A 7001-nucleotide genomic window follows, 5' to 3' on the forward strand; every position below is an offset into this window, starting at 1 on the left:
CTAAAGGCTAGTTTTTTGGCATGACTATCCATCCCACAAAAATTGAAAGATAACCACTTCATGGAGAACCAAGAGGGGGAGAGGTCAATGCTCTAAGGACCTTATCAATTGGGATTTATCGACCATGTGCTACTTCCAATCCTGCATGGAAAATGGCCTTGGACATATTGGAGTGTCTGACCCGAGGGGTTTTAGAAGGAAGGGTGGGGCCTAATTCCGATGCCACAACATACACCAGATGATGACATGGAACTAGAACGAAGGTTATAAGGATCATTCCGACCAAAATAAATGGAAAGCTCAGTAGAGGGAACAGATCAAGAGACATTGGGAATAGAGGGAGGATTCATGGTAAAAGTGGGAGGAGAGGAAAGCATAAGGAACGAAATAGAGGGGGGGACAAATGCAGTTGCAGAGACGCATTGTGAAATGGATGTAAAGAGAGAAAAATCAGATAAAAAATCACCAGTAAAAGGGGAAATAGAGTAGGAATTACCCGCATTGATGGGAGCAGCTACTGCAACCACACAAGATCTGTTGATGCAAAGATATGGGGGACAGGCTGCTTCCTTGCTTGGTCCGCTAGTCGGCTGGGTGGTCTTCGATGGGTGGTCATCAGCTTGTGCAAGTCTCTTACTGAACGAACCAGAGGGGTTTTCCTCTACAATATGTTCTCACCGAGTCACTAATGTAGATCTAGAGGTATGTAAAGGGAAATCCTTGTACAAGTGCCCAATTTTGTGGCATCGATGACATCGATAAGGCACCCCCTCATAGTCAAGAATCTGAATGTACATGTGTTCCTCCATTGAATCTGCAGATTCTCCTCTAATCCTTCTCTTGTATCCAAATGCACCAGTATGCGGGCCATTGCCATATTCCCAGTGACAATGTAAGATTTTTCATAGTCCAAGAAGGTCCCCAGGGCATTACCAATTCTCTTAAAGACATCCTCAGACTAGAAGTGAAGTGGTAGTCTAGGCAGACGAACCCAAATTGGGCCAGCCCCTAAATGTTTGTGCTCCGAGTCAAAGAGAGGGATCCATCACTTAAGTTATACTGGTGCAAGCTCAATGTGCCAGTACTTAGAAAGGACCCAGGGAATGAATTTAGGATGTTGAAAGTGAAGTGCAAACCAGCCTCGAGAAAGAGTGACCACTGAAGGTAGTTCATCAAGCATCTGACCCCAAATTTCTAATATCCATTGATGCAATCGAGCAGTGGTATATGATCTTCCATGAACCCATCCAACCAGTACCCTATCTGCTGTATCGAGCACATCACCCATCTGGAGGTCTTCACCAAAGGTAAGAGATATCTTCCTACTCCCAGCCTTAACTCCTTTATACTTCTTAGCAGGCCTGGCCGATTTTCCTGAGGGAGGGTTAGCAGATGGAGTGGAAGATGTACCAATGCCAGTACTAGCCTGAGGTCCCCTACCCAAATCTGGATGTGGAAGAGAGGTTCCAACAAAGAAGCCCGAAGTGGGAGGGTTTGAAATAAGAGGAGGCAGGATAGGGGGAGAAAGGAAAGATGAAGGAGGATATTCAAGGCCCAGGTCCGAGGAAAAGGTAGGGATAGGGTTCATAGTGGTAGGGAAAATAGGGGTTTCCAGTGAAAAAGAGGCAGAGGATGAGTCCAAACAAGACGCAAGGAAATGGAGCGATACCGAAGAGTGATGGGAATAGTTAGTACCCGACACATAGAAAGAGTCATCTGGTGAGTCAGAAACCGGCTATGAAGAAGTTGACGGACCAGCCGATGGAAGAAATGGTTGAGCTGGGAGGGAATGGTGAGGAAAAACTGGAACTGAAAAAACCCTAGAATCACCCACCAACATCGAGGGAAGTTGTAGGGAGATGTTAGTAGAGGTGACCAACAACTGTGGATGAGAAACCGTCCATATGAGCACATAATCATAAGGATCCTCATAATAATCTACTATATCCTCCTGCATCATAGCCGACAGACAGTGAGAGAATGGCAACCCAAAAAAACGCGTTGACTGGCAGTTGTCTAGACAAAGACCGAAGAGGCCCCAGGTGCTTGAATAATGGGATGCAGACAATGGCAGTAGGTAGTAGGTGTCAATGGAGAGGTAAGTATAGAAGCCTAGACCTAGTCACAAGCAGAAGGATCCCCAGAAGAGTGCGCTCAAGAACCAGGTCTACGAGATCACAGTAGCTCCATCGTTCTCCTTGCACTGTCCCATGAAACCAATTCCTAGCTCCTTGACTTATAATAACAACATTGATCAAATTTATTACCATTTTACTACTTCCCTTTCCAATAGAATTAGAAAGTTATATAATGAGACTTTGTATAAGCAGAATAATAGAACTTCCAATCTTTGGTATGATAAGGGCTGTAAAATTTCTAGGAAAGCGATCAGAGATGCTCCTAATGAAATCACTAAGCTCTGGAATATAATTATATACAAAGCTCTCATGAAAAGGAATAAGAAGTCATATATTAATAAGATACAAGAGAATCTTCTCCACCTTTCTACAGTTGGGCCTAGAAAGTTTTGGCTGGATGTGCTTGTTCGTAAAACTAAAGATAATCATTATATCCCCATAGAAAATTGGGACAACTATCCTAAGAAGTTGTATTACTCTCTAGACACCATGGGCACCATCTTAAACACTCCTATTAAGGAAGATATATTTTCTTTGGAAGATGTTGAGTCTGGGATTAAGAAGATCTCTAATGGGAAAGCTAAATATATTGAAGGATACTAAGCTGCGATCTTTAAAATGGGAAGATTTATCCTCATTCCTTATCTCCACAAGATTCTCAATTTGGCTGTAAAGCATGATTCCCTAAGATTTGGACGCAAAGCCATGTTGTGCATATCTTTAAAAATGGGGACAAAACCATTCCCTCTAACTACAAGTCCATTATGATTAGCCACATCATAGCCAAGCTATATGGGCTCATTTTGGAAAAGAAGCTTAGACTTTGGCTCGAAAACCATGGTAAAAGAGCTAAAGGGCAAGTTGGTTTTAGGAGACATCACTCAACTATCGATCATCTTGTCACTCTCAGGATCATTGCAGAGGAATGTCGCAATAGTAAAGTTGATCTCTTTTGTTGTTTTTTGGACTTTAGAAAAACTTTCGACACTATTTCTTGAGATAAGCTTTGGGACAGACTTGAAGAGATCATGGTTCCTCTTAAACTGAGGATTGTTGTGATCCAACTCTACGAGACTGTCATTGTCAAGATTAACTCCAACAAAGTGTGGTCTAGAGATATTAAATGCAATATAAGGGTTAAGAAAGGGTGTCCCCTATCCCCTACCCTTTTTGGCGTTTACATTGATAAGCTAGAGGAGTGTCTAGAAACTACAGGTTGTGAGGGCACTGAGCTTGCTGGTTGTAACAACGTATGACAACCTCAAGGCTAATTTACCAGTTGCAAGGTAAAGCCACCTTATGGTGGGAAGAAATTAAAATGGTTCGAGGAATTGATGAACAAGTGGTAACATGGGATAGTTTTTAAAAATATTTTAATGAGAAGTATTTAATAGAAAAATTTATGATGAAAAAGTGAAGGAGTTCCATGATTTGAGGTTGGGACAACAAACTATGATCTGAATGGAAAATGGCATTCACCCATGGTATTGATCCACCCATGGAATTTACCCATGGTATTGTAAGTGGCATCCACCCATGGAATTTACCCATGGTATTGTAAGTGGCATCCACCCATGGAATTAACCAATGGTATTGTAAGTAGCATCCACCCATAGTATTCATTCACCCATGGTATTGTAAGTGGCATCCACCCATGGAATTAACCAATGGTATTGTAAGTAGCATCCACCCATGGTATTCATTCACCCATGGTATTGTAAGTAACATCATCCCATGGTATTCATTCACCCATGGTATTTACTCACCCATGGAATTTACCTGTGGTATTGCAACCAAAGAAGGCTATAAGTAACAAGTCACATTTTGTAAAAGGACAAGTTTTCCACCACAATATAGCCTTTACAGTTATCATCTGGTTTAAGAAAAAAAAAATTGTGGTTTTGTTATTGTGTATTCTCCTATTTTCTTCTGGTGTTTCAGTTTTTCAGATCTTGGGGACCTCTCCCACCAAGATCCATTTCAATTTTTTAGATCTTGGGGACCTCCCCCCAAGATTTGGATCAGTGGTATCAGATTTAGGTTACATTTTCATGGGAATGAAGGTTTGATGCATATTTCAGTTTTAATGTTTTGCAGTAATCTTCAAAAAACTTCATGCATGTGCTACCACCTCCACAATGGGATTTTTTTATTTTTTTCTTTTAGCAGGATTGTTTTTGGGCGGCGAGTTTGCAGATCAGATCTAAAAATTTTGGTGAAAAATCTAAAGAAATAAATAACAGATTTGGATTTCTTGCAAAAAAATACCCAAATTCAAAAAACAAATCAGCTGAATCAGAGTCTAGATGAGGGAGATATCACTGATTTAAAGTCAGCTATGTTGCAAAAAAAATTATAATGACAATTCGTGCACGATGGCTCTCCTATCATTTTTTGTAGTTTTTGTGCAGAATTTTAGAAAAAATATTGTAGATATGAGCTCCTCTTGAAAAATCATCCATTCTCAAAAAACAAATTGCTCGAAATGAAGTTCAGATGAGGGAGATATCGTTGATTTAAAATCAACTATTTTTTCAAAACTTTCGTGATGACGAAATAGTTGCAGTGCAAATTTGAGTTTACAGAGTGTCACTATAGGGATTTAAAACACATGGGAAAATGAAGAATGGTCATTCTGTTTACAAAAACAGGTTATAATAAATATTCTGAGTTATATTAACCGAGTTATGTCCATTTTAAATATGGAGCAATATTCAGAGCAGGTTCCCTTTGGAGACATGCCCTCCCACCCGACTTTAGTAGGAACCTGCTTCACATTCATTAGTTTCAGCATAACAACATCTGTCTTGGGTTCTCTGGAGACTCCCACCCCACGCTATGTAGGCACCTGCTACTTCATTAACAGTCAGCATCACGATTATGGGTCAACCGCACAAAATCCTTGTCATCGAAGTCCATTTGTTAGGCCGCACACTGTTAATATCACAATTGGTCACAAGCATTACAATGTATCTCTATCCTCGGATCTTTTTTTTCATGGTTATGGGTCATCCACAAATCCAAACTTTATCGAAGTCCATTTTCTAGGCCGCACACTATCAATATCACAGTTGGTCACAAGCATTACAAGGTATCTCTATCCTCAGATCTTCGTTCATCACGCTTATGGGTTAACCACACGAAACCATTCTCTTCAGTGACTCTTCATATTCAACAAAGGCTTCTCAGGGTGGAACTTCATGAAATGGGGACCATTACTTCTTAAGGAGGGAGGAATGAACTGAATGGAAAATGGCATTCACCCATGGTATTGTAAGTGGCATCCACCCATTGTATTCATCAACCCATGGTAATGATCCACCCATGGAATTAACCAATGGTATTGTAAGTGGCATCCCCCCATGGTATTCATTCACCCATGGTATTTATTCACCCATGGTATTTACCTGTGGTATTGTAACCAAAAAAGGTTGTAAGTAACAAGCCACATTTTGTAAAATGTCAAGTTGTCCACCACAATGTAGCCTTTACAGTTATCATCTGTTTTAATAAAAAAAAATCTTTGTGGTTTTGTTATTGTGCATTCTCCTATTTTCTTTTGGCATTTCAGTTTTTCATATCTTGGGGGCCTCTCCCCCCAAGATACATTTCAATTTTTTAGATCTTGGGGACCTCCCCCCAAGATCTAGATCAAAATATGGATGAGTTTATCACAAAGTTTACTTCTTTGCTAATAAATGTCCCTTATGTTTGGGTGGAAAAGGAAAAAGTACAATGTTTTACCAGCAGTTTACGAGCCTTCATGAAAGAGAGACTGGAATTCAACAACATAAAAATAATGGATGAGGCTATCCGGAAGGCTCAAATCTGCTACCATCAGATGAAGAAAAAAGGGGAATCCAGCAAAGGATGGCCAAACAAGAAGGGGTAGAGAAATTTTCAAAACACTAAGAATGCTAAAGCTACCAGAAATAAAGGTGTACACTAGAAACAATTGAACTAGCCTCCTGGAAAGAGTCAAAATAAAAATCGAACCCAAAACGAAAATAAACAGATGGAGGCATAAAGCAAACTAAACTCAAATCAGCCACATAAATCTCCTATGAAATTTTGGGGCTGTGGGGAGATACACTACTATAAAAATTGCCCTCATCGTACCAGAGTGGAACCAACTTTTAATATTCAAGAAGCTTCTACAGTTGGGGAAGTGACAAGGAATATTTCGTGAATCAATGTTGCATTGGAGGATCATCAAGACGAGTACCAACAAATGATGGTGGAATTTGAAGGTAAATTAGCTAACCACTCTGTCTCTATTTTAATAGACCTCGATTCCAGTTTGAACTATATTAAGTTAACATTAGTTGAATTATGTCAATTGCAAAGTGTTAAATTTAGGAACCCCTGGCTAGTGAAATTGGCCACTAGAGAAAAATTAAGGGTGAAATTGGCCGATATGTTAATTGGTATGTACTAGTTGGAGAAGCATTGGTCCTTCGTAAATTGTAAGGAGAAGACTATCAATTTTCTTACTGATGAGGGTAATAGGAAAGAGATACAAGGCATACATAATGGTATAAATTTGTGACCCATCACAACAAATCAATTAAGCAAATGTATATGAAAGGGTTGCTAAATTTATGCGGTGCAAGTTGGATACACAAATTCTAAAGACAAAATAACAGCTCTGGAAAATATACCAGTTATACAAGAGTTTGTTGATGTCTTCTCAGAAGAAATTTCGGGGCTTCCGCCAAAGAGGAACATATATTTTATGATAGAGCTAGTCCTAGGAGCAGCTCCGGTATCAAAGAATCCTTACCACGTGAGCATCCCTAAGTTAACAGAGTTGGAAATACAACTGCAAGAATTACTCGATAAGGGATATATTCATCCAAGTGT

The sequence above is a fragment of the Pinus tabuliformis genome, chromosome J (genome assembly GCF_031772625.1).
Source record: "Pinus tabuliformis cultivar Carrire ecotype Pingquan chromosome J, CPIR1, whole genome shotgun sequence".
Lineage (NCBI taxonomy): Eukaryota > Viridiplantae > Streptophyta > Pinopsida > Pinales > Pinaceae > Pinus > Pinus tabuliformis.